Here is an 11,871-nt window from a genome sequence, read left to right as displayed (position 1 = left end):
CCGAATAGTCTTGTTCATGCGGGACTTAAAGAACATCAAACTTAGGCGATTAGATCGCTACCACCACTCATAGTCCAACCTTTCCTGAGACGTACTTTATTTCTTGGGGATAGGTGGTATATCCGCATGAAACACCAAATTCAAATCCACATACACCTTGATGTAAAGAGTTTTTCTTTTTGAATCACAGAAAATATGAATGGATTCAAAGCTATGAATTTTTCTAAATCAACCAACGTCAACTTAGTAGTAAATTCTAACCTTCATTCCTGTGGGCAGAGGCTACAACCGTATTCGAATTTACTATATTGTATTAATAAGACTAGTTCGAATAAAATATCAAATTCGTAAAATTTTCATACCTATGGGCATAGAAAATTCACATTTAATACTTTCATTTACTATCTTATTCTAATATAATTTTACAAAATAATTACCTCCTTATGGGGCAAAGAAATTATTTACAAAAATTACATCGTAACTGGAATTATCATTTTAACTAGATGCGATAAACAAATAAAATTTAATAGGGAAATTTTAAAGGCCCCCCTCGTTTTTGTTAAAAGGCCCCCTCTCGTGAATTCAGTGCGAGCCCACCGAATTCTCAAGAGACTATTTGGTGCGAGCCCACCGAATTCACAATAGCCTATTCGGTGCGAGCCCACCGAAATTCACTCCAGTAGTCTATTTTTGTGAATTTGGTGGACTCGTACTGATTGTGAATTCGGTGGGCTCGCACCGAATTCACGAGAGGGGGCCTTTTAACAAAAACGAGAGGCCCCTTTAAAACTTCCCAATTTATTATTGTGAGAGGTGGTTGGTGAGAGTCCTTCTCCAAATTAGATTTCAAAATTGGAAATTGCTCAAAATTAGAAATTGCTCAAAATTTGGAAATTGCTCAAAATTTGGAAATTGCTCAAAATTAGAAATTGCTCAAACTTGGAAATTGGAGTCGGTGACTACCTATATAGATATATGAGTGCTTGTCATCAACAACAACACTAACACAACAACTATTCAACATAGAGTGAGAGCAAGTGAGAGAGAAATTTTATTCATTGTTTTGAAGTGGTGTTTAATTTCTCGGTCGTCGAAGATCTAGTATAGAAGGTTATTTTTTATACGGTACCATCTTGGAACGAACTTGCGAGTTCTGTGAGTCGTCTTCATCTATCCTTCAATAAAGTTTTCTTGTTCGCCCGAGGACGTAGGCTTTAAGCCGAACCTCGTTAATTCTGTTTGCATATTTAGTTTTGGCATAGCTTTTCGATTAATTTTCGTAATCGGATCAATTTCTAGGATAGGTTCGATAGCTTCCGCGAATTTTTGGTACTAACAATTGGTATCAGAGCCTTGTTGAGATTGAAAGAAGAGAAGATGGGATCGAGAAGTGGTACGGTCAAAGTAGGGAAATATGAGATAGAGAAGTCCAATGGGAAAAACGATTTTTCTTATTGGCTGATGTAGATGAAAAATATGTTAATCTCGCAGAAATTACACAAGACGTTGACGGGAAAGAAAGCAGGAGATATGTCAGATGAGGATTGGGAAGAGTTAGATCTCGAAGCATGGGCAACCATTATGTTGTGTCTAGAGAGGGACGTGGCATTCCTAGTAGACGAAGAAACAACGGCGGCGAGTGTGTGGTTAAAGCTAGAAAGCAATTTCATGACGAAAACTTTAACGAATCGGGTCTACTTAAAATCTAAATTTTTCACATGTAGAATGGAAGAGGGTTCTCCTATTCAGGAATATGTGAACAGGTTTGACAGGATTATCTCAGATTTGAAGGATATTGATGTTAAGGTTGAGGATGAGGACCAAGCCCTCATAGTGTTACTTTCATTGCCTAAATCCTATGAGAACCTTGTTCAAACTTTGATGTTTGTTGGTGATAGTCTAAGCATGGAAGAGACGAGAAATTCGTTATTAGCGGATGACCTTCGTAAGGCTGCTACTAGCGGTATGACGTCGTGTGGAGTAGACAAGGATCAAGCACAAGGGTTGTTTGCAACGAGGGGGAGGAGTAATGAAAGAGGAAAGGGAAAGGGCGGGAAATCAAGATCCAAATCTAGAGGCCCTTTCAAGAAATCGTGTTTTAGTTGTGGTGAGCTTGACCACTTTAAAACGAACTATCCAAAGAGAAAGTTGAAGCAAAAGAACGAAGGCTACAAGGAGAAACAAGAGATGCAAGAGGCGGGATATGTGTCAGAAGACCCTAACGAATGTTTCTCGGTAACAGAGGTGTCTGAGAAGATCTCCGATAAGTGGAAGCTTGATTTAGGGGCGTCACACCATATGTGTCCAAATAGGAAGTGGTTTACCACCTATAGGAGTATAGATGGTGGTACAGTTATAATGGGTAATGATAATATATGTAAAACTTTGGGGCTCGGAACAATATGTATCAAGATGCACGATGGAGTGGTAAGAACATTGACAGACGTAAGACACATACCCGATTTGCGGAAAAATCTAAGTTCTCTCGGTGTGTTAGAGCGGAACGACTGTAAGATAATTATAGAGAATGGCTCCATAAAAGTCGTTAAGGATTCTTTGGTGGTGATGAGAGGAACTCGTTACGGTAATTTATACAAACTTTTGGGGACAACAATTACGGGAGATGTAGCAGTAGGAATCAGTGAAAGGAATCCAACGACTAGTACGAGGCTTTGGCATATACGCGTTGGGCATATGTCAGAAAAGGTCTATCTTTGATGTGCGGGAAAGGCTTGTTAAAGGACATGAAGAAGCCTTGCATGGAGTTTTGTGATCATTGTGTGTTCGGGAAGGCACACAAGGTGACGTTCTCTTCAAGCAAACACAGGAGCAAAGAGGTATTAGACTACGTACATACCAATGTCTGGGGACCGACAAAGTTAGCTTCCAAGGGTGGTTCCAGGTATTTTGTTACATTCGTTGATGATCATTCGAGATTTGTCTGGCTTTATTTTCTGAAGCATAAGAATAAGGTGTTCAACACATTCCTGATGTGGAAAGCAATGGTTAAGAACAAAACTGGTCGAAAGCTGAAGACGTTAAGATCGGATAATGGGACCGAGTACACGGATGGGGCATTCAAGGAGTTTTGTAATCAGGAAGGCATTGTGATTTGTGAGGCACTGAACAGTAGTAAACACACCTCAAGCAGATTGGAGTCGCAGGGAGATTGAATCGTACACTACTTGAGAAGGATAGATGTATGGGCTCCAATTTGGGATTAAGCGTAGAATGGTGGGCAGAATCTGTTGCTACAACATGTTATATTGTGAACAGGTCTCCACATTCTTCTTTAGATGGTGGCATACCTTACGAGGTATGGTCAGGTGAACATGCAGATTATGGGAGACTTAGGGTTTTCGGTTGTACGCCCTATTACCATGTCAAAGGTAACAAACTTGATAATAGAGTAAAGAAGGCGATTTTCTTAGGATATGCTACAGGAGTCAAGGGTTATCGGCTATGGTGTAAGGAAGACAAGAAGTTTGTAATCAGGAGAGATGTGGTGTTTGATGAGTCATCTATTGTAGCTATGACGAAAGCTACGGTGCCTAGTTGTGGTGATGTTGGGTCTACTAAAGCTCAAGTAGTGGAAGTAGAAGCGGAAGACCAACGGGTTTCTAGGAATCATGATCAGGTGGAGCATCAGGATAGTACTCAGGATGAGGAAATTAATGAACACAATCATGAGGAGGTTCAAGGAGTAGGTACACAAGCTTTACAACAACAACAACAGGATGTTTCGGTACAGACTAGCCCGAAACGATTATATAAGCTGGTACAGAGGTTAGGGTCAGACAAACCTCTTAGGCATTATGGGCAGACAAATGTGGTTGAATATGCACTCTCGGTGTAAGACGACGAGCCGGTCACCTTCAAACCAGCTATTACTGCAGAGGAAAGAGAGAGTTGGTTGGTTGCTATGCAAGAAGAGATGGAGTCTCTTCACAAGAACAAGACATGGGAGATTGTCTCATTGCCCGAAGGTAAGTCTGTTATTGGTTGTAAATGGGTATACAAGAAGAAAGAGGATTCTTCCGAGATCAAGGGTACAAGGTATAAGGAAGACTAGAGGCCAAGGGTTATGCACAGAAAGAAGAAGTCGACTACAATGAGATTTTCTCCCCGGTCGTGAAACATACTTCTATTCAGGTGCTATTAAGTATTGTTGCTCACAATGATCTTAAGCTGGAACAACTCGACGTTAAAACCGCCTTCTTGCACGGTGATTTGGAAGAAGAAATTATATGGCTCAACCTGAGGGATACAAGGTTGAGGGTAAAGAAAATCAAGTATGTCGTTTGAGGGAATCTCTTTAAGGATTAAAACAACCCCCTCGCCAATGGTACAAACGATTTGATTTTTCATGCTAAAGCATGGTTCTCGCAGAAGTGACTATGACTGTTGTGTATACATCAAGAAGCTCCGCGAAGGTGACTTTATTTATCTCCTTTTGTATGTGGATGACATGTTTATTGCTTCTCAAAGCATGGTGGAGATAGATAAGTTGAAATCTCAACTCAGTCAAGAGTTTGAGATGAAAGACATGGGCACTGCAAAGAAGATACTGGGAATGGAGATTAAGAGAGAGCGGTCAAGTAAGAAACTGTACTTGAGTCAAAAAAGTTACATTGAACAAGTAGTTTCTCGGTTCGGGATGCAGAATGCGAAGGCGGTGTCAACACCCTTGGCACCACACTTAAGGCTCCCGGGAAGACAATCTCCCACTACTACGGTGGAGAGGGATCATATGGATCATGTACCGTATGCTAGTGCAGTTGGCAGTTTGATGTACGCTATGGTGGGTAGTAGGTTTGTGGCAAACCCGGGGAAGACACATTGGGAAGCTGTGAAGTGGGTCTTGAGGTACTTGAAGGGTACCGTTGATACGGGTTTGTGCTTTGGTGGAGACACATGTCAGGTAAGCGGTTATGTTGACTCAGATTATGACGGCGATCTAGATAAAAGACGATCTACTACTGGTTATGTTAGGGTACATGGTCCTCTAGTTAGTTGGCGATCGATGTTACAATCTACAGTTGCGTTATCTACTACAGAGGCCGAGTATATGGCTATGGCCGAGGGTTTGAAGGAAGCATTGTGGTTGTGGGGTCTTCTAGATGATCTAGGGATTAAGCAGGAGTGCGTAGATATATGGTGTGATAGTCAAAGTGCGATCCACTTGGCGAAGAATCAGGTTCATCATGCTCGTACTAAGCATATCGATGTCAGGTATCACTTCGTACGAGATGTCGTAGAGGAAGGTGATATTACTCTCATGAAGGTTCACACAGATGAGAATCCCGCGGACATGTTGACTAAAGTGGTGACGTGTAGCAAGTTTTAGCATTGCCTGTAATTGCTACAAATCGGCTCGTGTTAAGTTGCCCGAAAGGGCGTAATGGAGACAAGGTTAATTTTATGTGAAGGGTTGGTAGAACTACGGTAGGCTTGATCCTGTAAAAGGGTACGTAGGCAGTCATATGGCGTAGTCGGATGAAGTTACAAGAAGCAGATATATCTTACAAGGAGTAGAGCTGGTGTTCGTCCAAAATTTGAAGTATATCAAATTGTGTACGAGGTGGAGAATTGTGAGAGGCGGTTGGTGAGAGTCCTTCTCCAAATTGGATTTCCAAATTGGAAATTGCTAAAAATTGGAAATTGCTCAAAATTTGGAAATTGCTCAAAATTGGAAATTGTTCAAACTTGGAAATTGGAGTCGGTGACTTCCTATATATATATATATATATGAGTGCTTGTCATCAACAACAACCCAACAACAGAAACACAACAACTATTCAACATAGAGTGAGAGCGAGTGAGAGAAATTTTATTCATTGTTTTGAAGTGGTGTTTAATTTCTCGGTCAGTAAAGATCTAGTATAGAAGGTTATTTTCTATGCAATACCATCTTGGGACGAACTTGGGGTTGTGTGAGTCGTCTTCATATATTCTTCAATAAAGTTTTCTTGTTCGCCCGAGGACGTAGGCTTTAAGCCGAACCTCGTTAATTCTGTTCGCATATTTAGTTTTGGCGTAGCTTTTCGATTAATTTTCGTAATCGGATCAATTCCTAGGATAGGTTCGATAGCTTCCGCGAATGTTTGGTACTAACAATTATCTCACATCTACATGTTTTAAGATGCTATGACTACTCTAAAAACATGCAATGTCCAAAATAAATGACAATGTTTCCATATTCATTAACGATTCCTCATGCAGTTCCTCCGTATACCTTAATATCATGTCTTTAAATAAATATATGCATGTCAAATTTCCAACCATAACTAATTGCACATAATGATGTCATTAGTTCAACCTTAAATGACCCTTTTTCTCCATCCATGAACTAGTCCTTATGATCATGAAGTTTGACATTCACATATATATTTTGTGTACTACACATGAATCATGTGATATAACTTGTCAAACCATAACATAATTGAATACAATTATATACATGTCTTTTGGTTTCCATTCAATTAATCTGTAAACATAATAATTTTGTTTATCAAGGTCGATCAAACCTATCATAACCACAAACAATGTATATTTGATGAAATAACCACAAATATCATCAAATCTGGAAAAAGTTCCCGATTAAGTTAAAATGAGATTTCAGAGACAAAATTTTATCAAAATACGATATTATTTTATCTCGAAATTAATATTTATGAAAATGAGTTCACTAGAAATCTCAACTGGAACTATATTAAGGTTCATAAATGCTAGATAGATAGAGAGACAAAAGGTCTCCACAAATCATCATGTATATCACATGGAAACAACAAGGTAACCTATCAAAATTGATGTACCAAACTGTATTTTTGTTTTATGAATAACAAGATGGAGTATAATTGAAGTTTATCTCTCTATATTAGTTGTTCCAATCGGTTATTATAATGAAAGAGAAAAAGTAATAGAACTATCAATTTCATACAATATATGAATTTGTTACTCCAATTCTTATATATCATCATTTTACTTGGTTCGTTTCTAATTCTAAACCGATTATGAATCTCTTTGAAAATTAATTCCTAAAATTTCTCAAACAATATGGCAAAAATTTCTAACAACAAAGTATAAAAATTTGTACAAATAATGTCAATTCGAAATTAACTAAACGTAGTAACCAAATATATATCCCAAAAATATCTCAACCATAATCGCTCTGACAAACAGAGATAGTATAATTTAAACAAGGATCAGGGAGAAATATAAAAATCAAGTAACCGACTTTTATTCCAAAAATCCTAGCAGATTTTGTTTCCTAATTTATTTCTCAAAATCTGATTTTACTAAGTCAAACAAATTCGATCTTTAAATCCCAACCGAATTCTCCTTTCAGGAGAGATAAATATATTTCGGAGGGGAGTTAAAGCGAACTTTGTTTCAAATATAATATTTTAACAATATTATTCTATCTAAACATACGTGATAAATCAAAATAAATTCATACCATATAGTTTAGATATCATAATAAATAATTATTAAATACTAATCAAGGGGCCAATTGGAAAAAACATTCATATCAGACCAAATAACATTGTTCTCAAGGGGCCAATTGGAAAAACATTCATATCAGACCAACTTGGTTCTCAGGGAGCAAAATGGGAAAATATTCAAATCAGACCAAATAAATTTGGCGAAAAAAGAGGGGCCGAATGGAAAAACATTCAAGTAGACCAAATGACTTTGGTTCTCAAGGGGACCAAATGGGAAAAAGGCAGACAATTGCCCAAGTAACCTTGTTACTAAAGGGGCCAAATGGGAAATATGTCCAAGTGACCTTATTACTCAAGGGATATGAGAAAACAACCAAAATTCACACCCACCATGTCTCGAAGTATTGCTCTCCGTGAGACATCATCTTGATCCATGAATTCATCCCAATAAAATGAAGCCCAATCGAACGAAGTAGTATTCCCTGTAACTCCAGATTAGCCCATTTCAACTGATGTTCCCATCTCAGTATCATTTCCCATTTGGCCCCCTGGTTCTTCATTTCTCATCTGGCCCCCTTCAACAGTTGACGCCACCTTTGTTACTCGTAATTGGCCACATGTTTCTTTATTTCCCATTTGGCCCCCTTCAACAATAGACCCCATCTCTGTATCAGTTCCCAAATGCCCCTTTGTTCTTCATTTCCCATTTCCCCCCCCCCCCCCTTTAACAGTAAACCCCATTCTGTATCAGTTCCTAAGTGGACCCATGGATTTTCACTTCCCATTTGGTCGTCTTCACTAGCAGATCTCATCTCTGTATCCGTTCAATATGGATCCATGGATACTCACTTCCCATTTGGCCCCTTCACTAGTAGATCTCATCTCTACATCAGTTCCCAATTCATCCACTAGATCCTCACTTCCCATTTAGACCCCTTTACTATCGCATCTCATCTTTGTATCAGCTCCCATATTTTCCCCTAAATCTTCAATTTCAATTTGGCCCCCTTTCAGCAGTTGTTCCTATTTCTGCACGTGCTCCTTATTCTTCAAACCCTGGGGTAAGATATGGACTATGTTCCACCCTTCTTTTCTTTCGTTGTTCTAGGGTAACAACCGTTTTCCTCACCCTTTCACCACCAATGGTAGAGAAATTCTCGAGTCTTCTTTGTTGTACCCTATTATCTCGACTTATTCTTATTATATGCGTCCTCTGTCTATGGTATCTTGAACAACAACCAAACAACTTCACCTTAGGAAGTTTTTTCCACTCAAGATAGAGAATGGGTGAAGGGGGAGGGAACTCAGGATATTCAACTTCCAAGAAGAAATGAAGGTACAGCTTCCTAGATGCACTCCAGCCTAGGGGTGGGAATCGGGCGGTTCGGTCGGGCTCGGATTTTTTATGCGCGGGTTCGGGCGGATCAGACCTTTTTTTCCTTATGCCCACCAAGATTGGCAGGCGGATTCAGGCGGGCACATTTTGATATTTTGATGGCCGAAGCCCGCTCGAGCCCGCCAAATAAATTAGGCAAGTCGGGTGTCGGGTTGTCAGGATTTGGGCACAACTCCAAATAAATCAGGGCCGCGACTTTGGGGAATAAAGAAAATTCTCCGGGGAATAAAGACTTTTCTTAAAACTAGTCAAATAAGATTGACTTTTTATGTTTTTTTTAATTGCTAAGGGGCTTCTAATTTTAGAAGATGCTATAATAAAGGTTCCCCATCTCATCACCTCTCTCTGCCACTTAACCTTCTCGACACCTCATCATCTTCTCCGGCAAAAGTCGCCGGCCGGCCAATTTTCCGGCCGGCGACCTTCAAACATAAAAAAGAAAAAAATTTAATTTTCTCTCTCTCTCTAGAACAGATCTAGAGAGAGAGAAGGTCCGTTCGTGAGAACCAAAATTTATACATGCCGGTTCGAACCAAAATTTATAGAGGAAACAATGTCATAGAACACTTCCAAGATTCAACATTGTTGAGACACTATACTATATTAGGAAGAACAACTCAAATAAAAGTTGCCCGTATGAGTAATACTCAAAAAAAGAACATATAGATTTGGAAAAACATACAGATTTGGAAAACGTACAAATTCCTATTCCTACAGAAACATCCCATTTTTAATTGATGAATATATCAAAAGGATCTAACATTTGAGAAGTTAATAAGGCAAAGAGGGAGAAATGCTAACCTGAAATGAATATTTTAACCTATCATCAACTGAAATAAGAAAACTAGGAGAAAAAATAGTAAGGGGGGTTATAAGATTTTGATTATAAATAATCTTACCATTTCTAGCTAAAGATAGGTACTGAGAGAAATGGGTAGCTAAAAAGATCAAAGAATAGAGAGAGAAAGAAACTTATTGTCCTCCATTAAAGCCTGAAACTGCTTGATCGCATCTTGAGAAACAATTCCCATTTTTTTTTGTTTTCTGTGGAGATTTCTAACAACAACAACAATAAAAAGTGAGAACAAACTTTCTCTCTCTCTAGATCTGTTCTAGAGAAGAAAAAAAAATTAGAGAGAGAGGAGAGAGAAAATAAAAAAAGTTTTTTTTATTTTATGTTTGAAGGTCGGCAGCCGAAAAATTGGCCGGCCGACGACTTTCGCCGGAGAAGATGATGAGGTGTCGAGAAGATGAAGTGGCAGAGAGAGGTGATGAGATGGAGGAGAACTTTCAAAAAAATATATTCTGTATTCCCCAGAAAAATTTATTCCCCGGAGAATTTTCAAAAAAATCTAGATTCCCTCGAGAATTTATTCCCCGGAGAATTTTCTTTATTCCCCAAAGTCGCGGCTATAAATCAGGCAAGTCAGGTGTCGGGTTAATATAAAAATAAAATTTAGAGAACTGATCTCCAAGCGTGAAAATCCCAAATCAGAACCACAAAAGAAAAATCCCAAATCCCGACTAAAAGAAACGGTCTCCAAATGTGAAGATTTTCAAATCAAAACCACAACACAAAACCCCAAATCAAATCTAGAAGATTATTTATGATTTTCAAGAAGAAGAATGGCAACAAAAGATACAAAAAAGCCCTCAACTTCATCTTCTTGACTTCATGAATCTTTTGGAAACTCTGCCTGACCTAACCATGATGTTCTGAAATCGATCTTGGACAAGCAAACTCCATAAGGAGTCGTTGAAACTTTAGCGAATTTCTTCACAGAAAAATCTGATCTTCTCAAGATTATAAGTGAGAAGATCTTTGCTTTGCTTCTCACTACAAAGGAGAAGGATGCCGAGGAGAAAAAGCGAAGAAGATGATGAATTTGTGGTTACTCTTGTGGTGGATGCGTCGGAGTCAGATGCATGTGAAGTAGAGTAAAGAAAGGCTAAGAAGTAAGAAGTAGATAATTTGGTTACTGGGTTGATATTAGGGTTTATACCTTGAGATTGGTAATGAAGGGTTGAGATTATACTCTCAAAGAGAGTGTAATCCCAGGCATTAAATTAATTTACTTAGGTGGGTGGGTTCCAGTTGTCTATCGGGTGGGCCTAATGGGTCGGAACTCGGGTAAGACACCTTACACGAGTCCCCACCGCTAAGGGCTGGGAAAACGGTCCGAAAATCCGTCGGGCCTAACCAACTGGTCCGGGACGACCCGACGCCCGAGAAGAACCCGGCTCGGCCTCTTACCCTAGTGCCTCCTTTAGAAAACTCTAGTGCCTCCACCATCAACTGCCTCCTCCACCATTAACCGAGTATGGCTTAGAGCCTTTAGACAATGTTCCTCCCAAACTCTAAAGTCACCTCCATTATACAGCCTCCTGCCTCCGTTTCCTCCATTTTCTCCATTACTAAATTCTCACCATATTCTCCATATACATCATTTTCTCTTCTTCTCTAACATCTCTATTAACCCTAAAAATCTTACCCCTATTCTTCATTATCATTTAATTTTCTGTTTTTCTCTAAAATCTCCATAAACCTTAAAAACTCACCCCCATTTTCTGTAATCCCTAAATCATAGATGGAGCCGACCCTTTTTGTGTTCAATTTTTCAGATTTTTTTTAGGGAGATTTTGACGTTCACCCTCATTATTATATCAATATTTGGACTACACCCCCGTTTTTTTAAGACTTTTGATATACACCCCCACGTGAACGGAAAAGATAAAAACACCGTTATGTTGGCGTGTGCGAAACACACGCGTGAATCTGGACAAAATTGTCCTTTCTAATCTAACGGATCTCTGCCTTCATTAAAGATCGAACCGTTGAAACCTAATATTTAATGGTGTTGCATCAAAAAACTCCCTAATCTTTTCAACTACCCACCCTCTTCTTCGTCTTCTTCTTCTTCTTCTTCATCATGAAATTAGTCTGGTTTTTCTAGGAGCTTTTATAGATTTTTAGGGTTTCAAACAACTATAAGAACTCAAATCTCAACTGTGGGAACATATGTTATTAGC

Source organism: Eschscholzia californica, unplaced genomic scaffold, assembly GCF_041429995.1.
Source record: "Eschscholzia californica isolate CP2 unplaced genomic scaffold, dmEscCali1.0.p SCAF_1, whole genome shotgun sequence".
NCBI classification, from domain to species: Eukaryota; Viridiplantae; Streptophyta; class Magnoliopsida; order Ranunculales; family Papaveraceae; genus Eschscholzia; species Eschscholzia californica.
This window is presented reverse-complemented; position numbering follows the sequence as displayed.